This window comes from Bufo gargarizans, chromosome 6 (genome assembly GCF_014858855.1).
Source record: "Bufo gargarizans isolate SCDJY-AF-19 chromosome 6, ASM1485885v1, whole genome shotgun sequence".
NCBI classification, from domain to species: domain Eukaryota; kingdom Metazoa; phylum Chordata; class Amphibia; order Anura; family Bufonidae; genus Bufo; species Bufo gargarizans.
Genome location: NC_058085.1, coordinates 17,825,930 through 17,851,427, shown reverse-complemented (window position 1 = coordinate 17,851,427; position 25,498 = coordinate 17,825,930). Strand labels below are relative to the sequence as shown.

The 25,498-nt window shown below is 43.0% G+C and overlaps 1 long non-coding RNA gene across 1 annotated transcript in view; it reads right to left on the bottom strand.

Annotated features, from left to right (window-relative positions):
- Window positions 1-22,805: 22,805 nt before the first annotated feature.
- Window positions 22,806-25,498, bottom strand: part of LOC122940508 — a 39,285-nt gene continuing 36,592 nt past the window's right edge. The window contains exons 2-3 of the long non-coding RNA XR_006390333.1: window positions 22,993-23,136; window positions 22,806-22,863 (exon numbers count right to left, since the gene is read on the bottom strand). This is a non-coding gene — a long non-coding RNA (uncharacterized LOC122940508). The remainder of the gene's footprint in view (window positions 22,864-22,992; window positions 23,137-25,498) is intronic.

Below are 25,498 nucleotides of genomic sequence, written 5' to 3'. Positions count from 1 at the left end.
TCGTCAAAACCGGAGAGGGTGAGGGGTCTGCCTGTATGTAAAGTCCTGTCTAAAGCCCACACTCCGTGAAGATATAAGTGAGGGACATGAACATATGGTTAGAAATACATGGAGAAAAAACAATAAGAAAATACTAATAGGAATTTATTATAAGGCTACCTTCACACTAGCGTTTTGTGTGGATCCGCCATTGATCTGAAAAAACACTTCCATTCAGATAATACAACCGCCTGCATCCGTTCTGAATGGATCCGTTTGTATTATCTTAACCCCTTAGGGACCCATGACATACCGATTTGGCAAGGGTCCCGAGTCCTTAAGGACCCATGACGTACCGGTACGTCATCTATAGCTCCGATCACTGCCGCCCGGCGGGCAGTGATCGGAACACGGTGCCTGCTCAAATCATTGAGCAGGCACCACGGCTCAAATGCACGGGGGGTCCCGTGACCCCCCGAGTTGGCGATCACCGCAAGTCAATTCAGACCTGCGGTTTGCGGCTTTTACCTGGTGCGGCGGTGGTGCCATCGGGTCCCCATGGAGCTGTGGGGGGGACCCGATGGCATGGAAGGCAGCGCGATGCCTAAGGAAGGCATCGCGCTGCCTTCCGGTGAACAGCCTGTGAGATCCAGCCCCCTGAATCTGACAGGCCGGAAGCTGTATGAGTAATACACACTGTATTACTCATACAGCCAATGCATTCCAATACAGAAGTATTGGAATGCATTGTAAAAGGGATTAGACCCCCAAAAGTCCCAAAGTGGGACAAAAAATAAAGTTAAAAATAAAGTTGAAAAAATAAAGTTTTCCCCCTCAAAAAACTTAAAAGTTTCAAGTAAAAATATACAAAAACGTCATTTTCCCCAAATAAAATAAAAAAAAAAATGGTAAAAAATAGGGGAAAAATAAAAGTATACATATTAGGTATTGCCGCTTCGTATCGACCGGCTCTATAAACCTATCACATGACCTAACCCCTCAGATGAACACCGTAAAAAAATTAAAATAAAAACTGTGCTAAATAAACCATTTTTTTGTCACCTTACATCACAAAAAGTACAACAGCAAGTGATCAAAAAGGCGTTTGCCCACCAAAATAGTACCAATCTAACCGTCACCTCATCCCACAAAAAATGAGCCCCTATCTGAGACAATCGCCCAAATTTTTTTTAAAACTATGGCTCAGAATATGGAGACACTAAAACATAAATTTTTTTTGTTTTAAAAAAGCTGTTATTGTGTAAAACTTACATAAATAAAAAAAAAGTATACATATTATTATGTATCGCCGCGTCCGTACCGACCGGCTCTATAAAAATATCACATGACCTAACCCCTCAGATGAACACCGTAAAAAAATTAAAATAAAAACTGTGCTAAATAAACCATTTTTTGTCACCTTACATCACAAAAAGTGTAATAGCAAGCGATCAAAAAGTGCCAATAAAACCGTCATCTCATCCCGCAAAAATCATACCGTACTCAAAGTAATCGCCCAAAAACTGAAAAAACTATGGCTCTCAGACTATGGAAACACTAAGACATGATTTTTTTTTTTTGCTTCAAAAAAGAAATCATTGTGTAAAACGTACATAAATAAAAAAAAGTATACATATTAGGTATCGCCGCATCCGTGACAACCTGGTCCAAAAACCGCATGGCATTCCTTTCCTTCTGCGCCCTGCCGTGTGCCCGTACAGCTGTTTACGACCACATATGGGGTGTTTCTGTAAACTACAGAATCAGGGCCATAAATATTGAGTTTTGTTTGGCTGTTAACCCTTGCTTTGTTACTGGGAAAAATTTAAAATTTGCCCAAAAATTGAAATTCTGAAATTTCATCTCCATTTGCCAATAACTCTTGTGGAACACCTAAAGGGTTAACGACGTTTGTAAAATCAGTTTTGAATACCTTGAGGGGTGTAGTTTCTTAGATGGGTTCACTTTTATGGAGTTTCTACTCTAGGGGTGCATCAGGGGGGCTTCAAATGGGACATGGTGTCCAAAAAAATAGTCCTGCAAAATCTGCCTTCCAAAATCCGTATGGCATTCCTTTCCGTCTGCGCCCTGCCGTGTGCCTGTACAGTAGTTTACGACCACATATGGGGTGTTTCTGTAAACTACAGTATCAGGGCCATAAATATTAAGTTTGGTTTGGCTGTTAACCCTTGCTTTGTAACTGGAAAAAAATTATTAAAATGGAAATCTGCCCAAAAAGTGAAATTTTGAAAATGTATCTCTATTTTCCATTAATTCTTGTGGAACACCTAAAGGGTTAACAAAGTTTGTAAAATCAGTTTTCAATACCTTGAGGGGTGTAGTTTGTAGAATGGGGTCATTTTTGGGCGGTTTCTATTATGTAGGCCTCGCAAAGTCACTTCAGACCTGAACTGGTCCCTAAAAATTGGGTTTTTGAAAATTTCTGAAAAATTTCAAGATTTGCTTCTAAACTTCTAAGCCTTGTAACATGCCCAAAAAATAAAATATAATTCCCAAAATGATCCAAACATGAAGTAGACATATGGGGAATGTAAAGTAATAACTATTTTTGGAGGTATTAATATGTATTATAGAAGTAGAGAAATTGAAACTTGGAAATTTGCCATTTTTAAATTTTTTTGGGTAAATTTGGTATTTTTTTTATAAATAAAAATGATTTTTTTTAACTTCATTTTACCAGTGTCATGAAGTACAATATGTGACGAAAAAACGATCTCAGAATGGCCTGGATAAGTCAAAGCGTTTTAAAGTTATCAGCACTTAAAGTGACACTGGTCAGATTTGCAAAAAATGGCCAAGTCCATAAGGTGAAATAGGGCCGAGTCCTTAAGGGGTTAACATAGCCAAGATGGATCAGTCTTGAACACCCTTGAAAATCAATGGGCAACGGATCAGTTTTCTATTGTGACTTGACCGCGGTGAATCAATGGATGTCGTATATCTGGACTTCTCCAAAGCATTTGACACTGTACCACATAAAAGGTTGGTATATAAAATGAGAATGCTCAGACTGGGAGTAAATGTCTGTATGTGGGTAAGTAACTGGCTCAGTGATAGAAAACAGAGGGTGGTTATTAATGGTACATACTCAGATTGGGTCACTGTCACTAGTGGGGTACCTCAGGGGTCAGTATTGGGCCCTATTCTCTTCAATATATTTATTAATGATCTTGTAGAAGGCTTGCACAGTAAAATAATTGATTTGGCAGATGATTTTTATTTTTTTTTAACTCGTAACAATTCTGAAAACAATTGTTACGAGTTAAAAAACAATTCTGAAAACAATTCTGAAAACAAATTCATACTAGACATTTCAGGGATTTTATGACAGATGGCTATTGATCACAAATAAATTCCACATTTCCCACCAAAACCTACATAGGTATATAGATATGAGATCTCATCGAGAACTTAGCGTATTAGCGCACACCACTCCCCCCACACTTTCTCACATTTCTGAGGGCACCCCCTGTGTATGTAAACTTTTTTCTCTAGAGGAATAATCTGATTTACAATCTGCTTCCAGTGGTTAACACTAGTCATCCTATCAGCCATCCACCTAAGGGCTATCGCCTTCCTAGCCAGGAATAAAGCTTCTTCCAGGAATATCCTGTGGTGATGAGACCACTGCTCCTCATCTATAATTCCCAGCAGGCACATCTTAGGACAGAGGGGGACAGTACCTGGCACTAAATCTGACAATAAGGATGTCACATCTCTCCAAAAACTTTGTATGAGTCTGCATTCCCACATCATATGCCAGAAGTTGGCATTGGCCTGATGACATCTTAGGCAGTTGTCGTTCTCCATCTTACCCATTCTAAACAGCCGACTAGGAGTAAGAAAGCTTCTATTGAGTATATGTAGCTGTATCATCTTATTGTTGACCGACGGAGAGACCCTTGTAGGAGCTGCTAATGCCTCGGTCCATTCTGTCTCAGAAAGGGATGGAATGCAATTCCTCCACTTATCTTCTACGGTCAGAGGGGACGTGATCACTTTCGTGGTTATAAGGTGCGTATAGATAGCCGATATGAGACCTCTAGGGCCTTGCGTGGACAGCACTCCAATCAAAGGATATTTGGAGATCTTTCTAGAGCCTCTACCAAACTGCGCAGAAAGGGCATGTCTAATCTGTAGATACCTAAAGAACATGTGTCTAGGAATACCAGATTTATCCTGGATTTGAGAAAAGGATCTCAGGGATCCTCCCTCATATAGGTCTCCCAGGGTCAGTATCCCATGATCCTTCCACATCGCAGCGCCATCATGTCTACTTAAATGCTGGAACATTGGGTTTTCCCAAAGGGGTATTGCGTCTGGCAGGTCAGAGTAAGATTTTAGTTTATCTGCCTCCCAAACCTGATGGGCTAGCCTATGTAGTAGAAGGGCTCTTCCGTGGAACAGACTAATGTCTTCCAGTACTGGCCATAGGGAATGTAACTGGAGGAAGTCCTGTAGATAGAACTCCGCATTGGGGAGAGGCTGCGAGGAGACCCAGGAGGTAAGATAACGTAGCTGGCCCGCTAGGAAGTATAGGAACAGATCTGGGAGTGCGCCCCCCCCCCCCTCCCCTGCAACTTAGGCCTTTGCAGAGTTCGAAGCGCCAACTTCCTTCTAGCCGCTCCCCAAATGAAGGTAGACATCATAGAGTGAAGGCGGTCAAAGAACTTTCTCGGGATGGTCGTACTAGCATTTGCCAGTATATATAAAGCCTTAGGAAGAAGGACCATCTTTATGAGGTTCAGACGCCCAATCAGCGAAATAGGGAGAGATTGCCACGCTGCAAATTTCTTAGTGAAAATAGAGATTAAAGGTTCTGTGTTCAAAGTATATGCTAAGGGGGGATCTCTAGTTATTATGATACCTAGGTATTTAAACCGGTCTACCACTGGGAGATTGCAATATGTCATAGGCCAACCCTCAGGCCTAAGAGGCATCAGAGCCGACTTGGACCAAATAATATGCAATCCAGAGAAACAACCAAAATTTTCAATTAACTCAATTGCTCTAGGCAGCGACTGCTCCGCCCTATCCATAAAAAGGATCAAATTGTCAGCGTATAGCCCGACTCTGTCCTCTCTGCCACCTAAGGAGACTCCACTGTAGACCCCATCCTGCCTCAGTCTAAGTGCTAAATGCTCTATTGCGACTGCAAATAGGAGGGGTGACAAGGGGCATCCCTGCCGCGTTCCTCTACCTAGTTCAAAATGCCCTGAGTGTGAGCCGTTCACCAGTATATTCGCTTTAGGGTGCCTTTATAACATTTGTACCCACTGGGCAAATACCGGACCAAAACCAAAACATTTCAGTGCTTCCAGTAGATACGGCCATTCCACCGAGTCAAAGGCCTTGGCCGTGTCCAGGGAAGCTAGGACCCATGGCATATCCAAGGCTTTACCGATTTGCGTGATGACCTGCGCCCTCCTGATGTTATTGGATGTGGACCTCCCCGGTATAAATCCGGATTGATCCTGGTGTACAATAGATGCGACCACCCTGTTTAATCTATTGGCAATTATTTTCGTAAGAACCTTATAATCTAGGTTTAACAAGGATATGGGTCTATACGAACCACATTCTAAAGGGTCTTTATCAGGTTTCAAGATGACCACTATGGTGGCATCATAAAATGAGTCTGGCAGTTTCTGTTGAGACTTAGCCGCCTGCAGCATGCTCCTCATCCTAGGGGCCAAGATGTCGCCATATTTATTGTACACCTCAATCGGGATGCCATCAGGGCCGGGTGCCTTCCTAATTGTCAGTCCTCGCATGGCATCTTGTATTTCTTCTAGTGTAAAATCCCTTTCAAGCATTTCTCTATCCTCAGCACACAATTGGGGATGTGTCACCTCCTGTATGTTGCTAGCTCCTGGGGCGAGTAACGGGACACTGAACTATATAATTCTTGATAGAATTCTTGGAATCGTGCAAGAATGGCAGGTGACTTTTCTTTTATCTCTCCATCCGACCCTCTAATGTGCAGGACTGGAGGGGAAGAGGAATTATTCCGGGCAATATGAGCCAGTAGCTTACCTGCCTGACCTCCCTGCTCAAAAGACTGTTGTTTGAGAAATAAAAGTTTGCGATCGCTCTTTTCTTGTAGGTGTTGCATGTATTGTCTTCCTTTAAGGAGCCAGTCTATCCTATTAACCTCAGAGGGGTTCCCGATAAAAGCATTCTCAGCTACCTTGCAAGACTCCTGAAGGTTTACTTCCCTACGGTGGGACTCTCTTTTAATAAATGCTATGGATGATTTAATACAACCCCTTAAGTAAGCTTTTAACGTTTCCCATATTAGTAGCTCGTCTGTTGCGTCTCCCTGCACCTCAAAAAACATACGAAGTTGATCCGGAATCCGATCATTAGATCCTATTAGGGTGAGCCAGAAGGGATGCATTCGCATCTTGCTCCCTCTCCCTCTACCATCCAACAGTAAGAACCTTGCTAATATCGGAGCGTGGTCAGATGGCCCCTGCGGGCAGTACTCAATACTCTCCAATTCAGTAAGGGTTAGTGCGTTACCCATGATGTAATCTATCCTGGACAAGGCACCTCTAGAAGGGGGGAAGCAAGAGTACTGCACCGTTAGGGGATGTCTTACCCGCCACAAGTCAAGCCATCCCATTTCAGTAGCCACTTTCAGAAGTGCTGATGTTGAACTAGTTGTCACCTCATCTCTCGTCAGGCTTCGACAACGATCTAAATCTGAGTTCATTAGCATATTAAAATCCCCCATACATATTAATCTGACATTTGGATACTGCGCCACAAAACTCGCCACAGCCTGCAGGACAGACTTGCTGGCCGGAGGAGGATTATACACATTAATAATGACGTATGGAGTACAGTTGACATATGCATACAAAAATATGTACCGCCTGTCTGGATCCACTACAAGCCTCTGCATTTCCCACCTCAGGCCGCTATGTATTAAAACCGCTACCCCTCTTGAGTATGAATTCCCATATGCATTGGCGCTCCACTGTACCCACGGCTTCTTTATTCTGTTGCCCGTCTCCAATGTTAAGTGAGTCTCTTGCAAACCCAGGATATGTGGAGCAAACCGACGCACATGTGAAAACACCGCCATCCTCTTCCTAGGTCCACCCAAACCCCTCACATTCCATGACATGACAGCATGGCGGGACTGACAATCCTAAATCCCATGAATTGCATAAGTGACGTTTCCTTAACTAGAGTCTCGGATCCCCGATCTCTGCCATCCATCCTGTATAACTGCGTCATAATTTTCCAGGGAATGTTAAAGTACCACCATAACAAACATGTAAAAAAATAAAAAATAAAACAACTTAATGTCAAGAACATCAGGTGAAGAGCAGGTCCTAAGCCCGCATCATTCGTGACCGTATATACGGGGACCTGCACGGTGTACATAGATGTGAACCCAGTGCAGGTATTCGCTGGGTGAGGCCCGCGGCCATGTATAACTAAACAGCCAAATATCAACTAATACAAGTGCAGGGATTAAGACATTACAGATAACTTAACACTCCGCATGTCCCTAATAGGGAGCCATGATGATCATACAATACCAAGGGAATGATTCTGTAAGCGGAGTCCAGCTTTGAACAGGTTAACGTCCTTCACAGGGCGACATGGAGCAAGTAAGTGTAGTGTAGACCCCCGAACTCCTCAGATCAGGGTCTCGGTCTGCTGGTCACCCATTCATCGACCTCCCTTGGATCTGTGAAAAATAGGGATTTCCCGCCATCTACAATCCGGAGCCGTGCAGGATACGACATGGAGTATTGGACATTCAGGTCACGTAGCTTCCTCTTGACAGCGACGAAGGTGGATCTCTTTTTCTGTAACTCCGCCGAAAAATCAGGGAATAGCGAAATCCTGGAATTATTATAAGATAAGTTCTGCGCGGTTCTCGCCAAGTTGAGCAGCAGATCCCTGTCCTTCCAGTTTAGGAGTCTGGAGGGAGCCCCCGGTGGGGGAGGTCTTGCCGGGACTCTGTGAGCCCTCTCCACGGCGTATGTCGCTGAGAACGCAGCACCGGGGAATGTGGACTTGAACCAATTTTCTATGAAGGACGCCGGATACATTCCTTCAGCCCTCTCCGGAAGGCCCAGGATTCGGACGTTGTTCCGTCTGGATCTGTTCTTCAAATCGTCACATTTTTGCTGCCACAACTGGATTTTCTGTTCCAGATCCAAAAGTTTAGCCTGCATCGGTCGGGTAAAATCTTCCAACTCTGACACCCTGTGCTCCGTCTGTCTCGCCCTTTCCCTCAGCTGCTGCACATGATGCCTGAGGAGCCCAACATCCCCTTTCACCTCCTCAATTTTGCTTGTGAGGGAGGTCTGGCACATAGAGATAGCAGACATCAGCTGCTCATGGGCTGCTTTAGGGGAGAGCTTGGATTCTTCCTCACTTTGAGGATCTTGCTGCAGAGTCAGGTTGCCGTGAGTCGCGTGTGCGCGTGAATTAGAAGGAGACGCGGCGCCATGTTGGTTCTCGGCTCTAGCGAATTCTTTGAGCCGTTCTGCCGCCGCCTGCGCCTTGCTTGGGCTCATTTTGCTTCTCCGAGTGGTCCCCCTCAGTTTCTGCACTTGCCACTCTATGTTTGCGGCTGATTAGGAGTCAGGATAAAGGAGGATTTTGTTCGGGCACTCGGAGCGGCGCTCAGAAGCGTGCGCTCATACCGGAAGTTGGTCACGCCCCCCGGCAGATGAGGTTTAACACTGACAAATGTAAGGTTATGCACATGGGAAGGAATAATGTAAGTCACCAGTACATACTAAATGGTAAAACACTGGGTAACACTAACATGGAAAAGGACTTAGGAATTTTAGTGAACAGCAAACTAAGCTGTAGCAACAAGTGTCAGGCAGCTGCTGCCAAGGGCAATAAGATAATGGGTTGCATCAAAAGGGGCATAGATGCCCATGAGAACATAGTCTGGCCACTTTACAAGCCACTAGTCAGACCACACATTAAGTACTGTGTACAGTTCCAGGCTCCTGTGAACAAGGCAGACATAGCAGAGCTGAAGAGGGTTCAGAGGAGGGCAACCAAAGTAATAACTGGAATGGGTGGACTACAGTGCCCTGAAAGATTATCAAAATTAGGGTTATTCTATGTTTCTATGTTATTCACTTTAGAAAACAAGACTACTCAGGGGAGATCTAATAACTATGTATAAATATATCAGGGACCAGAACAGAGACTGTGACGAGGGTACATCCACTGTGTCTGGTGGAAAGAAAAATAAGAAAATAACTGGCTTAGTGTAAATGACACCCCCTTTTTCCACATGTCTGGACACCAGATCTTGTGGGAATCCAGCTCTATTTTTATACTCTCACATATAGGCCCCTGTATTTGCAGTTTTACAGGAATAGAGGGTCCCCATACCAATCACAGGCAGGGTGGTACCTAGAAAAATAGAGTTTTTTTTTTAATTTTCTCTCACTATACAATTGTGTTTAGAGATGTTTTTTTTAAAAAAAACCTTAGCTTCACTTTAACTGGATCTGTCCTTTGATTACCAATAGTCATTCAATATAGGAAACTATGTTTGTTTAGGGAGCTCTCACAGCGGTCCCAATCATCGCTCCAAGCCCTCAACTACCTCTGGTAACTGAAAGCAAGGTGCTGTTTTATCTCCCTGTAAAAAGGAGTAACTGAAGGAATAAAGCCAGTTAGTGACCACCATAAAAACACATAAGGGAGGTCACTAACGGGCTAAGCATGAAGATGGCTTCTCTCATATGTGGGTTTTTTGATGTTTAACAAGAGATGATTTATGGTTAAAACACATATCACATTCTGAACATGAAAATGGCTTCACTCCTATGTGAAATCTCTGATGTTTATCAAGATCTGATTTACGGTTAAAACATTTCCCACATTCTAAACATGAAAATGGCTTCTCCCCTGTGTGAATTCTCTGATGTGTAACAAGAGCTGATTTCTGGTTAAAACATTTCCCACATTCTGAACATGAAAATTGCTTCTCCCCTGTGTGAATTCTCTGATGTGTAACAAGATTTGATTTTTGGTAAAACATTTACCACATTCTGAACATGAAAATGGCTTCTCTCCTGTGTGAAATCTCTGATGTATAACAAGATGTGATTTATGGTTAAAAAACATCACATTCTGAACATGAAAATGGCTTCTCTCCAATGTGAATTTTCTGATGTGCATCAAGATCTGATTTACAGTTAAAACATTTCCCACATTCTGAACATGAAAATTGTTTCTCTCCTGTGTGATTTCTCTGATGTATAACAAGATATGATTTATACCTAAACCATTCCCCACATTCTGAACATGTAAATGGCTTCTCCTCTGTGTGAGTTCTCTGATGTGTAACAAGAGTTGATTTTCGGCGAAACCATTTACCACATTCTGAACATGAAAATGGCGTCTCACCTGTGTGAATTCTCTGATGTATAACAAGATATGATTTATACCTAAACCATTCCCCACATTCTGAACATAAAAATGGCTTCTCCTCTGTGTGAATTCTCTGATGTGTAACAAGAGTTGATTTTCGGCTAAACCATTTACCACATTCTGAACATGAAAATGGCTTCTCCTCTGTGTGAATTCTCTGATGTGTAACAAGATTTGATTTTTTGTGAAAACATTTACCACATTCTGAACATGAAAATGGCTTCTCTCCTGTGTGAATTCTCTGATGTATAACAAGATGTGATTTATGCTTAAAAAACATATCACATTCTGAACATGAAAATGGCTTCTCTCCTATGTAAATTTTCTGATGTGCAGTCTGTGATGAATCAGAAAATCGGACCTGTTTAAAAGAATCAAATGATGCATTGTTGCTATGATTGGACGAAGGTATATCTTGCATATTGCTATGCTCTTCAAAGGTATCTCTTGTGATATCGCAATCATCTACTTCAAACTCTGAAGATACCAGATGTTTCTCTGAGTTCCTGGTACAGTCATCTGTCAAGAATAAAATACATTTTAATATTGATGAATAACATTAAAATTGTATCGAAGTTTTATAACTTTTCCAATTAAATAAAAAAATCCACAGAAATTATAAGGCATGGCGGAAAATTCAAGTATACATTGACTAAAACAGTGGTGGCCAAACAGACAACAATCTAATAGTAGACAGAGGGGCATAACTAGAAAACACTGGCTCCCACCTTGAGCAACTTCCCTGCAACCCCCACCCAATCAGTCATTTAAAAGATATATAAATAAAACATTTCCTAGCGCTGGACAAGAGGCAACGAATCCGCTCTTAGTGCCCCACACAATAGTTATCTCCCCTCAGTGTCCCTTTCACAGTGGAATTCCCCTTTAGCACCCTCTTCACAGTACTGATGCTGCCTAAGTGCCCCCACTCAGTAGAATGTCCTCTTGAGGTCTCCAAACAGTAGTTATGCTCCCTAAGTGCCCCCACACAGTAGTTATGCCCCCTTTGTGCGCCCCCTGCAGTAGAGCTGTCCCTTAGTGTCCCCTTTACATCAGTGAAGCTCCTATACTGTGAATAAAGTGAATAAAGTTAAAAAAAGTAATGAGCACATCATGCTCTTCCCAGCAGCAGGCAAATATCTGGTGTTTAGTGGTGAGACTTTTTTGTATGACTTCTTAAGGCTACATACACACGTGAAGAAAAGGCCATAAAAAACAAACACACTCAGTTTTTCATGGCCATTTTTCAACCATTTTTTGGATCCCTTTCTTGGTCGTTTTGCATTCATTTTTAACGGCCATTATTTGAGGATGATTTAGATGATTTATATATAGTTTTTTTATTTAATTACCAATCCCTGCAGTATACATAACGTCCCCCATAGTGGCCCCAGGTAGTAATAATGTTCTCTAGGGTGGCCCCCATCAGTAATAATAATGTTTTGTTTTTATGTTTTTCATTTTCAATCATTAATCTCTTTACGCTGCTCATAGCAACGCTTCAGCATATGTAAGGTGGAATTCAAACGGTACAAAGGCAGACCATTTTGTCACTTCACATTCAGAAGGGCCTTTTTAGCCACTATGAATGGCTGGACAGTCCCCTGGAGATGACCAACACCATCTGCAAGCCACGTTGCTTTTTAAAAAATTGATGCACCATAAAATTTATGATGTGTGCCATGCAGGGAACACGTGTTATTTCCCCCAAATGAAGTGCAGCCACAATGTTCCTGCCATTGTCACCAACCATGTTGTCCAGTTGTAGATGGAGGAGAGAAATCCAGCAGGAGACTTGCTGCCTATGCAGATTACCAACGGATCTTTGTAGCTTCTCTCGCCCAAGTTCATCAGCTTTAAAGAGGACCATGTTTTTTTTTTTTGTGTAGATAAATACCTTTCCTTGCGGAGTACCCCTGCTGATACTGCCACCCTGACAGTTTTTTTTCAAATATTGCTCCTACACCCCCTTCCCCCCTGCAGTTTTTTCCGCTCAGTATGTTAATACTCAGCATCGGTACAGGGAGGCAGGGAGGAGGAGACGCCAGGGTTTCTCAATGGGCGTCTCCTTCTCCCTGGCTGTGCCACGATCCAATCACAGCGGAGAGCATCACAGCCAGGGGAAGGAGACGCCCATTGAGAAACCCTGGCATCTCCTCCTCCCTGTACCAATGCTGAGTATTAACATACTGAGCGGAAAAACTGCAGGGGGGCACGGTGAGAAATATTTTTTTTAAAACAGACAGAGTGGTAGCATCACCGGGGGTACTCCGCAAGGAAATACATTTATCTACAATTAAAAAACAAAACATGAAAGGTCCTCTTAAAGACATGGCAATGCTTCAGTTTGCACATATAAAAGGAGGTAGAAAAAGTGTAAGCAACAATCTGCTCTGTTTTTGTTAGAGATAGGAGAATGTCCATTGAGGAGGACGTCGATAAGCACCTGGTGTAGAGTATCATATAATCAGCAATTGCAAGCTGCAGCATGGTGGCCAAGACCGTACAGCGGTTTAAGAAGACAGGTTCCACTCTCATACGCTCTCATTCTGGTCACTGGAAGTTCAACATGGCACCTCATAGCAACAGAATCTCTGAGGGTCTTAAAAAAAGAATTGTTGCTGTACATAAAGATGGCCTAGGCTATAAAAAGATTGCCAACACCCTAAAACTGAGCTGCAGCACGTTGGCCAAGACCATGCACTGGTTTAAGAAGACTGGTCGACCATGAAGAGGCCTGTTCTGGGTGAAACCTAAGAAGTTGAGTGCACATGCTAAGCTCCATATGCAGAGGTTGTCTTTTCAAACTAGACGTATGTCATCATGGAGGAGTGGAAAAGGATTCAAGTGGCAACCTGTGAAGCTCTAGTGAACTCCATGCCCAAGAGAGTTAAGGCAGTGCTGGAAAATAATGGTGGCCACACTAAATATTGACACTTTGGGCACAATTTGGCAATTCTCACTTAGGGGTGTACTCATGTTTGTTGTCAGCGGTTCAGACATTAGTGGCTGTGTGTTGAGTTATTTTGAGGGCACACCAAATTTACACCATTATACAAGCCGTACACTGACTCCTTTACATTGTATCAAAGTATCAGATGTTCAGGGTTGTCCCATGAAAAGATAGAATAAAATATTTACAAAAATGTGAGGGGTGGACTGACTTTTGTCAGATACTGTAGGTACCAGCAACAGATCTTGATGATTTGCTTGCCCAAATGCATTCAGCATGGCAGAACATTCCTCAGACAATCATTAGTAACCTCATTGGTACGATGCCAAGGCATGTAAGTGAATGTATTTATGCACGTGGCTCTCATACTTAATACTGAATAAAGCAAGATGTTTTGCATATTTTGTTTCAGTTTTTTATCATTTGCAGATCATTAAAGGGGTTCTCCAAGATTTTCCTCAGCATAGGTCATCAATATGAGGTCAGCAGAGGTCCGGTCCCTGCACCCCCACTAATCAGCTGTCTGAGGAAGCCTCAGTGCTCACCGGAGCTCCGGTTAATACAAAGCCTCCTCACAGCTTACCAGGCACAATGCTCTCTGTTGAATAGTAGCGGTGCTTGGCATTGCAGCTCGAATGGGACTAATCTGTGCCTAGGCCATATGACCTATGAACGTCACATTAGATGGCCAGGAAGAGGCCTACGAGTGCGCAGAGCACTGTGTCCTCTCCATACATCTGACCGACAAGGCTACAGGGAGTTGAATCCGCCGCCGATCTGATATTTATGACCTCTCCTGAGGATGGACTATATGTATCATATACATACTGTATATCACCTATAACGCTGTCACATTTCCATCCATATTGAACTATTTAACTTGATTTTTAGCTGAATTGGTGAATATAACGCTGAAAAAACTGACATAAGACAGAACCTAAAAATATAACAAAGTTGTATCATCCAGTGAAAGAGTACAATCTTAGAGACCTCTCTGCTTTACTTAGTGTTCACTACTCACCTGGGCGGTTATCTGTAGGAATGTCCTCTGTCCTCTGCTCATCGCCCCTCACATATGTCTCTGTAGGATTAATATTGTTCAGATCTTCACCTGGATTCACAAGCTGTGAAATAAATATTGTAGAAGTCATCAGACGGTTAGAGACGTCGTGTGGAAGGTTTTATATGACCTGAAAAGACAACCAAAAATGACCGGACAGCAGGAGTTATCTGACCCAAATATCTGCAGGTCTCCTGTATAAATCCAATCTGATTGCTTCATTATTCCAACCAGTTTGCAGTGCAGGGACAGTAGCCCTTATATTCCATCCCTAACATTACATTATGTGTATATAACATTACATTGTTTGTGCAACTGTTACCCTTGCTGGCCGCCCCAGGGCTGTGAAGCTGGTAAGCCAAAGTTCTTTCGGTCCATGGCTTACTTACCTCCTCGGAATGGGCATAATCATCTGCTCTGCTGCAGCCAATGACTGGAAGCAGGTGACCATGTCTGTGCTGGCGAGGAAGCAAACAACATTTACTGGAAGATGGACATAATTGAGCCAGCGTTACTTATTCCTGAACAAACCCTTTAATGCTGCCTTCCTGTTCTATCTACCAGTTTTTGGATGACCGCAGGCTTGAAGATACTGTACCTAGTATAAAGGGACAGGGGACATCTGATTAACCCCCCTAGAACACCCTGCTTATCACTGTATATAGTATAAGGACAGGGGAGAACACAGGAGAGGTGAGGACTGATTATCTATCACCACTAGAACTCTGCTTATCACAGATAATAGTAAAAGAACACAGTGGCTTAGCTAAAGTTCTAAGGGCCCCAGGGCAAATTTTGGATAGGGCCCCCACCCCATAATAAGTTTGAATGGGTTGTAGTACACAGCCGCTGATCACTACACAAACTCAAAGTGTCTAAACCCCTATAGCTATAAAGCCCCTGTAAGGCCCCCTACGGTGTCCTAGAATATGAGGATGCAGGTATTGGATTACTGTCTAAGTGTGTTATGACTTGCTATTGTGTTTGCTCTCCTGTTGTACTTAGCCGGGGCGTTGGGTTTGATCATTTCTGGATATTTATGTATGGTGGGAAGGATTAATGGTCTTAGCTGGAATATAAGGGGGATTAAGGATGTGGTTAAAAGGCGAGCAGTTATGGATTGCCTGAATCAACATCAACCATTGATTTGTTGTGTGCAGGAGACTCACCTTACCTCGGACCAGACTAAAGTGCTTACCCCTGGGTGGGCTGGACACTGTTACCATTCCACCTTCTCGTCTTTTGCTAGGGGGGTGAGCCTCCTGATACACAGGTCAATTGCGTTTACATGTATCTCCCAAAAGGTGGATAAAGAAGGGAGATATGTCTGTTTACACTGTGTGATTTTCGCAACAACATGTATCTTGGTGGGAGTGCACATTCCGCTGCCATACTCGCCGGTAGTACTTAAAGATATATTACAGTTTATAGCAGATGTACCTGATGTTCCGGTTCTATTAATGGGGGACTTTAATAATGTCCTTGATCACAATATGGACAGAATGGGGGTGGGTCATACTTCTCATGTGACTGGAATGACATCTTTTGGAGTTCTGATGCGAGAAGCTATGATGCTGGATTTTTGGAGGGTGAAACACCCGTCAGTGAGACAATTCTCTTGCTGTTCTAGCACATATAATTCTCTATCCAGAATTGATCTCATTCTTGGTAATGCCCATATTAGGCAATATGTGAGGGACGTACAGTATTTGCCAGGTAGGATCTCTGACCACTCTCCGGTGATGGTGGTGTTGGACCTCCGTATGACCAAAAAAAAAATCGAGGGTGTGGGGGTTGGAAGTTTAATCCATACTGGCTACCTCTCCTACCAGATGCTGTCGGAATTGGTGAAAAACTCAGGGAATTTTTTCAGATTAATTTACCGTCTGCAACCAAATCAATAGTGTGGGAGACTATGAAAGCGTTTTTGAGGGGATCGCTCATAGTGGAAATTAACAAGAAAAAAAATGAAACTAGGGCGCACATGAAAAAGTTGATTATGGAGGTGGAGGCAGCAGAGGCGGAGTATGTCCTGCATCCACACAATGGTGCTAGAGATAAATGGAAGGAGTCCCAACAAAAGCTGAATGATCGGTTATTGGTTCAAGCAAACGATTCTTTCAAAAGCAAACCTTCTATGAGGACGGGGAGAGGGCGGGTAGAATTTTGGCATTAATATCTAAAGCCCAGTTACAACCTACATACATTGCAGCCCTGAGGGATCCGTATGGTGTGGTTCAAAATGAGCCAGTGGATTTGCTCCAGGTCATGTATTCTTTCTATTCCACACTATATCGTTCTAAACTGAAAGTTATGGATGAGGAAATTGTTGGCTTTTTACAGCCATTAAAATTGCGTACCCTATCAAGTGAGCACAGGGCGTTGTTAGATTACTGTGCAGGAGTTGGAGGTAGCATTAGGCACGATGTCCAATAACAAAGCCCCAGGCAGGGATGGCTTGCCCGCTGAGGTATATAAACAGTATTCCAGCATTCTCCTTCCTCAATTAGTAGAGGTATGTAATGAGGCCAAGCGACAGGGCCGGCTCCCTGACTCCATGAATGAAGCGGTCGTTGTGCTTCTACCCAAACCAGGTAAAGATGTACTCGAACCTGAATTATACCGGACCATTTCTTTGCTTCCAGTTGATGTTAAAATTTCAGCAAAAGTGCTAAAATTTTAGCAAACCGCCTAAACTCAGTAATTACCACCTTAATATGTCAGCATCAAGCAGGCTTTATGCCAAATATGTCGACTGCAGTGAATGTAAGGGTCCATTCACACGTCGGTTTTTTCTTTCCTGATCTGTTCAGTTTTTTGCGGAACAGATCAGGACCAGTTCTGGACCCATTCATTTTCAATGGGTCCTGGAAAAAAAAAAAAATCGGACAACACAATGTGTGCTGTCCGTTTCCGTTGTTCCGTTCCGCATGTCCGATTAAATATAAAACTTGTCCTATTCTTTTCCGCAAAAATCGGATCCTGGTACAATACAAAGTCAATGGTTCCGCAAAAAACGGAAGACATTCGTATGTCGTTACGTATGTCATCCGTTTTATGCGGAATCCGTTCCTGGAGAATAAATCCTGCCCACAGAAATCACTTATTCACTTTTTTTTTCAATTTTTTTTCAAAGAAATCCAAACAACTTTATTTGCTTTGTGAAATGTATACATGTTTCCGTTTTTTGCGGATCCGCTAAAAACTGATGACATACGGAAACATTTTCAGGAACAACGGATCCGCCAAAAACTGACCGAAATTTGGGATATAGAAAAATACTGACGTGTGAATGTAGCCTAAGGCGTCTTTTTCTGAACATTCAAGCGACCCAGGTTCACGCCTCGACAGCGGCGGTCGCATCTCTTGATGCGGCAAAAGCGCTTGATAGCGTGGAATGGCGTTATTTATGGTTAGTGCTTAAGAAAATGGGTTTCGGAGCTGAATTCATCTCATGGTTTCAATTGCTGTATGCATGTCCTAGAGCGGCGTTGAGGGTTAATGGCGATTTTTCTGTCCCGTTCTTGCTGTTTAGGGGTACTAGACAGGGGTGTCCTCTGTCACCGCTTCTCTTTGCGGTGGCGCTGGAGCCCCTGGCGGAAGCTTTGAGAATGGCGGATTCAGTTAAAGGTCTTAACTATGGACCTAGAATAGAAAAAGTGGCTCTGTATGCTGATGACTTGCTTTTATTCTTGGATGATTGGGAACACTCTCTTACTGCAGCGATGGCGATCATAAAGCAATTTGGGAATATGTCTGGGCTGGTAATTAACTGGTCAAAGTCTGCCCTATTGCCTTTAGGGAGTATTTATATTGGGCGGCCGCTAGATGCGGGAGGGTTGCAGGTGGTGACATCTCTTAAATATTTGGGGGTGTGGGTGACAGCAAATTTAGGTGACTATGAACGTCTGAATCTGGTTCCAATGCTCACTGAATTTAGGAGGAAGGTGCAGGCCTGGAGCAAATTACCTTTATCTGTGATTGGTCCAGTTAACCTCGTGAAAATGATATTGATGCCAAAACTTCTATACCTCCTCCATAACGCACCACTCTGGATTCCGCTTCGATTTTTTAACACTGTTAACGCTATATTTAGAGATCTGATATGGAGGGGAGGTGTCCCTAGGATTAAACTTTCAACCCTTCAAAGGCCCAAAACGCAAGGGGGATTGGCGGTGCCGGATCCTTGGTCTTATTATATTGCAGCCCAGTTACAACATTTCAGAGGATGGGGAGACGAGCCACAATTGAATAGTGAGGGGCGCATTATTCAGCATCTATTGCACCGTTCGTGTCTATTGTCAGCCTTGGAGGATGGTTCGTTCAATTCGCATGGTGCTCAATATCCATTGATAAGCATGATGCATAAAATATGGTAGAAAGCTAAAGAAAGGGTGAACATTACCGGATATAGTACCCACACACCTATATGGCCTAATCACCTATATTCAGAACTAGATAAAATTAGTGGAGTGCAACAATGGGAGCAATATGGGCTGGGCAAGATGGTACAATTATTCTCGGGCAAGGCATTAAAAAGTTTCAAGGTATTTAGACAGGAATTTGACATTCCGCATAGGTATTTTTATGTTTATCTGCAGTTGAGGCATGCTATTCAGACCCAAGAAAAGAAGGGGAAGATCCAGCAGGCATCCAAATGTCCTATCATTGATCACACAGCAAGGGTGGGGTCCACTAGCGGGGTGATATCCCTCTATTACAACACACTCAGGCCAACCCTCTGAAACTGTATGAGAAATGGAAGGTAGATATCGGAGATCTAACGGAAGAGCAATGGGGGGAAATCCTCAAGGACTTACCAACGTTGTCATTAAGTGAGTCCTATAGACTATCTCAGTTGTATCTCCTGCATAGGGTTTATAGAACGCCTGTACTACTATTCAAAATGGGGTATAGGGTGGATGATGTATGCCCGCGCTGTAATATTGCGAGTGCAGACCTGATTCACCTTATGTGGAACTGTCCGCGCCTGAGGAGGTATTGGGTGGGAATAGTGGAACTTATAAATGAGGTGTTTAGCATCAGTCTGGAGGTTAGCCCACTGACGTGCTTACTCGGCCTGGTGAAGGTGCCTAGACACATGATGAAAAAGAAGGTGGCGGTGATGAGAATACTATATCAAGCAAAGAAATGTATAGCGTCTCACTGGATTGATGAGCAAGCTCCTGAGATTCAAGAAGTATTGAACAGGGTGCATACACTGGTTAGGCTAGAGGAATATGTGTATTTAAGGAGGAACTCGGCTAAAAAATTTGAGGTGATTTGGTCCTCGTGGATCTCTCATTATAATTTGACCTAATGTATGTTAGGGGGGGTGACTGATGTGTCAGGGTTGGAGGAGATGTGTGTATGAGTGTGTGGAAGTGTACGGATGGGGTATGATTGGGGTATGCTTGTGATGGTGCGCTAGGTGGAGTACTTTTGAATTGCAGAAATTCTCAGATGTCCTATACCAAGTTGCAGAAGACTGGACTACGATGCTCTCGGATGGACTTGTTAACTACAGTCTTGGACTATACCTTGCGTGTTTGAAGTGGTTGTGCTTTTGGGTGGGGGGGGGGGGGGGGGGGTAGGGGGTATTGTTGTACTTGTATAACAAATTTTCATGAAAAAAATCTATAAAAATTATCTGATAAAAAAAGAAGAAGAATGAACAGGTCATTGGTCCTCTGATCCCAAACAAACCACCTTTTATTTTTAAGAGGGCACCCACTGTACGGAACAAAATAGTAAGAGGATGTCTAAAAGCAAAGACCAAAAAGTCCACCAAAAATAACTTTGTGTGGTGTGGTTTTTGTTTGGGTTGCAAAAATAGATCCATGATGGATAAAAAGTGTAGTACTCAGAATACTACATCCTCCTGCTCCAATCAAAATTAATTGCGCATGAGAGGACAATTATCTTGCGAGTCCGCAGGGGTAATCTATGTTTTAGAGTGCCCCTGCGGGCTACAATATGTTGGTAGAACCTTAAGAAAATTAAAAACTAGGATTGGCGAACATATAGGCAATATAAAACGGGGTCTTGAGTCACACAGTGCTTCTGCACATTTTAAAAGAGTCCACCAGAAGAATCCTGCCGGTTTAAGATTTGTTGGAGTTGAACATGTGCAGAAAAATTGGAGAGGTGGGGATGCGGTACAACAGATCAATAGAATCGAGGCAAAATGGATATACGAGCTGAATACCCTGCAACCTAAAGGCCTAAATATAGAATGGGACCTGAAGGCAGTTAGCATGTATTGAACGTGATCACCAGTTTAGATATCTTCAAGTGTCCATCAGCTGCTCCGTATTTAGTATATGTAGGAAAATAGGTGGTTCAGGTACAGGGTGGGTTAATAGAGGTTTTAGTGTGGGGTATTTATTAGGTAGTCCTTAGCACATTAACAGTTTCCATGACATAGGTGTTTTTTTTTTTATAAGTAGGCATTGGGGTTATCATAATTCCTTTTATTGTATGAAATGTGTAGAAAATATAATGAAGTATGACACCTAGATTAAATGTGTGGCTCATGTCCAACTCAGAGCGCGCACACTGGCACTTGCTTTAATGTGTTCATTGAAGTCAACAATGTAGCAATGTGTTGGCAATTTTATGTGTGAAAATTTTCATATAATTTTTTTTTTAAATCTTCATACGATTTTATTGTACGTTTTAAAAGGGTCGATTTTATAATGCGATTTTAAATAATCGAATGTTTATCGAATGTATACGATTTAAATAATCGAATGTTTATCGAATGTATACGATTATATGTGAATCGGAATTCGGGAAACAGGATCTGACATAAGAGTTGGGAGGTATAAGAACACAGCTTTGGCTGATTAGTTTGTAACGTCCCAGATGAAACAAAGGAGAAACCCGGGTCGGGCATCTACACACGCTTTTTACCTATCGATGTTTGTAAGTACAATAAACCTTACTGAATATTAAACACCCTGGGTATTGCACTATGTTCTGTTTCTCCTGAAGGAGAGGAGGAAAAAAACTTTGCTGGTCGGTATCGGGATTGTTATTGGAGATGTGCCTGTAACATCGTGGAATCTCCATAGAATCTTCCTGTGAGTGAAACGCCTGCCTGTGGAAACCTAGCGCGGACCCATACATATGTACTTTGGCTGATTTTCTGGAGAAGGGACTTACTCCAATTTCTGGGACTGCGGCTTCACCTCTTCCTGATATCGCACAGAAATTTTCTTTGTGTCTAATTATTATACTGATGGCGGAGGGGTTACAAATTGTTGTCCCATACAGTATAATGTCACCTTTTGGCCCCCCATACAGTATAATGTCTCCTTGTGGCCCCCATACAGTATAATGTCTCCTTGTGGTCACCATACAGTATAATGTCTCCTTGTGGCCCCCATACAGTATAATGTCTCCTTGTGGCCTCTAGCGTTTTTTTCTTCTAAATGGGCATCTATTGCGATACATTTCTTAATATCGTTATCGTAGGAATATTTTTGATATTGCCCAACCCTAGTTCAAGCTGACAATCCGGGCACAACTATGATTGACCATTTGTAGTATTGCATGGTCCTGGCCATGGACCTCTCAAAAAACTATTGTGCGACTCTTGTGCAGCCACAAAAGATCTGCAGCAGTTCACAGAGAAGGCCATCTTAAAAGTCTAGACAGGCAGAAAATTGTGAGAAGAACCAGACAACATGTAACGTCTATGGTCAGCTGTAATCCTGCCATCTCCATCTTTCTCATTATACAAAGATAAAACATATAATACTGGTGGATAAAACAAGACTGAACACAAGATCTTCACAGTCTTCTACAGACCATAGGGGACATTTCATGAGACCTTATCTCCATCTACCTGATCATCCTGTGGGGCATTGTGATGTTCTTCTGACCCATCCTGTAGAAGAAGAGGACTGGGACATCTCTCTGGTGTTCTTCTCTCTTCCTTAACTTTAGGAAACACATCCAGTGACTGAATTCATCCCTTACATACAGATAATGAGAGGACGTGTGTATTTAGTCATGTCTATTACCTGGTGATGCGAGGGGCCGGTGATCCTCCATCATGACGTCCTTGTACAGATCTTTGTGTCCTTCTAAATACTCCCACTCTTCCATGGAGAAATAGATGGTGACATCCTGACACCTTATAGGAACCTGACAACACAATGATACAGTCATCACCCAGATCCCTTCATAGCGTTCCTGTATAATGTCCCAGCATTCCCAGCAGTGTCACCTCTCCAGTCAGCAGCTCAATCATCTTGTTGGTAAGTTCTAGGATCTTCTTTCTATTGATTTCCTCATGTATCAGGGGGTGAGGTGGAGGCCCCATGATTGGGCTCAGGGTTATTCCCCATCCTTCAGACACAGGGTCCTGACAGCGCTCACTAGAGGTCTTCTTCACTACTGTGTAGTCCTGGTTATGGAGAGACACAGTAATAACTATCACTCCATACATCTCCAGGGTCCCTCACCTCTCCAGTCATGTCCATCTGTTAGTAACATAGATAAGATGATGTAATGTGACATCATCAGAATCTCTCACCTCTCCAGTAAGCCGGAAGAGGATCTCTAGGGTGAGATTTATTATCCTCTCTGCCATCTTGTCTCTGTCCATTCTTGTTGGGTCAATCAGGAGAAGGATCTTATATAGAAGATCTCCACTGAGCAGATCCTATATTGTAGGAACCTGAATGGAGAGAAGATGAGACAATGTAAAATCCTACAAAATCTCATGTAAAATATAATACCTGGAGATAAGAGGAGACATTGGAGGAGATAATAAAGTGTAGATGTTGTGTTCTCTCTTTTCATATGGATCGAAACATGTGTGAGGTCAAGGCAGTTTCATGATATGTCATAAAATCCAATATATATAAAATACAAAACATAAGTTGATAAAAAATAAATAAATAATTGAATAAAATGCAGACAGACCTGCAGAGCGAACTAAGGCTCCATTCACACGTCCGCAAAATGGGTCCGCATCCTTTCCGCAATTTTGCGGAAAGGGTGCGGACCCATTCATTCTCTATGGGGACGGAACGTGCTGTCTGCATCCACATTTGCGGATCCGCACTTCCGCATCCGTGCTTCCGTTTCCGCAAAAAAATAGAACATGTCCTATTCTTGTCCGCAATTGCGGACAAGAACAGGCATATTCTATTATGTCGGCAATGTGCGGTCCGCAAAATACGGAAAGCACATTGCCGCTTTCCGTGTTTTGCGGATCCGTGTCTCCGCAAAACACATTGCGGACGTGTGAATACAACCTAACACCCCGGAATGAAGATCACATTAGCCCTTTTACACTACATTCTATTTTATTCAAAAAAAAATTTATTCCCAGTTTTATGACTTGTTGATCAACTTGGATCTTTTGTATTTTCTATATATTGGATTTTATAATCTAGATCATTTGTATGTTTTATTTGTTGGTATATAGAACAACTAAAAAAACCGCAGGGTGTGCATTGTGAATGACTAGAATACTACAAAAACAGCCTGACACGGTCCGGCCCAGGTTCTGGTATCAGCACAGCTCCGGATAAGGAGCGATTGGTCCCTCATTTTTATACCACTGAGGAAGAAAACGTACAGTTTGGAAATGCGTCTGGTGTAACTGCGGTATTAATCCTTCAAGTGTAATTGCGGCACCAACCTATTGAGAGGAATAAACTTATCCTTCATACCATTCCGGACACTGAAACAGCAGAAATTGGCGTTTCCATATCCCTACTACACACGCGCAAGTAAGGCCCCTTTCACACGGGTGAGTATTCTGCGTGGGTGCAATGCATGAGTTGAACGTATTGCACCCGCACTGAATCCTGACCCATTCATTTCTATGGGGCTGTGCACACGAGCGGTGATTTTCACGCATCACTTGTTCGTTGCGTGAAAATCGCAGCATGCCCCATAGAAATGAATGGGGTTGCGTGAAAATCGCAAGCATCCGCAAGCAAGTGCGGATGCGGTGCGATTTTCACGCACGGTTGCTAGGTGACAATCGGGATGGGGACCCGATCATTATTATTTCCCCTTATAACATGGTTATAAGGGAAAATAATAGCATTCTGAATACAGGATGCATAGTACAATAGGGCTGGAGGGGTTAAAAAAAAGAATAATAATAATTTAACTCACCTTAATCCACTTGTTCGCGCAGCCGGCATCTCTTCTGTATTCATCTGTGAGCAATAGGACCATTGATGACCTCACTACGCTCATCACATGATCCATCACCATGGTGATGGATCATGTGATGGACCATGTGATGAACGCAGTGATGTCATCAAAGGTCCTATTGCTCACAGATGAAGACAGAAGAGAAGCCGGGCTGTGCGAACAAGTGGATTAAGGGGAGTAAAAAAAATAATTATATATATATATATATTTTTTTTTATTATTATTTTTTTTAACCCCTCCAGCCCTATTGTACTATGCATTCTGTATTCAGAATGCTATTATTTTCCCTTATAACCATGTTATAAGGGGAAATAATACAATCTACACAACACCTAACCCAAACCTGAAGTTCGGGTCTGGGTACCACAGTCGGTTTTTTATCACGCGCGTGCAACACATTGCACCCACGCGATAAAAACTGAACATCGGAACGCAATCGCAGTCAAAACTGACTGCAATTGCGTTCCTACTCGCGCGGGTTTGCCGCAATGCACCGGGACGCATCCGGACACGCTCGTCTGCAAGGGGCCTAAGTGTGCCGGCACATGAGAGAACTATAGGATCCAGCAGCGCATCAAAATCATAGGTGAGCGGAGGTCATCAATATCAGATCGGGATGGAAGGGGGGGGAAGGTTCGACACCCCAGTCAATCAGCTGTATAAAGAGAAGGTACACGCTGTGCGCGCCTGCCATGTCCCTGCTTGCCATAGACACAACAGCGGCGAGCAGGACAGGAGACAGCGCACGCCTTCTCCTTATACAGTTGACCTGTGGGGGTGCAAGATGTCGAATCCCCGCCAATCTGATACTGATGACCTATCTTGAGGATAGGTCATCAATATTAAGAGCCTTCTGGAGGGTC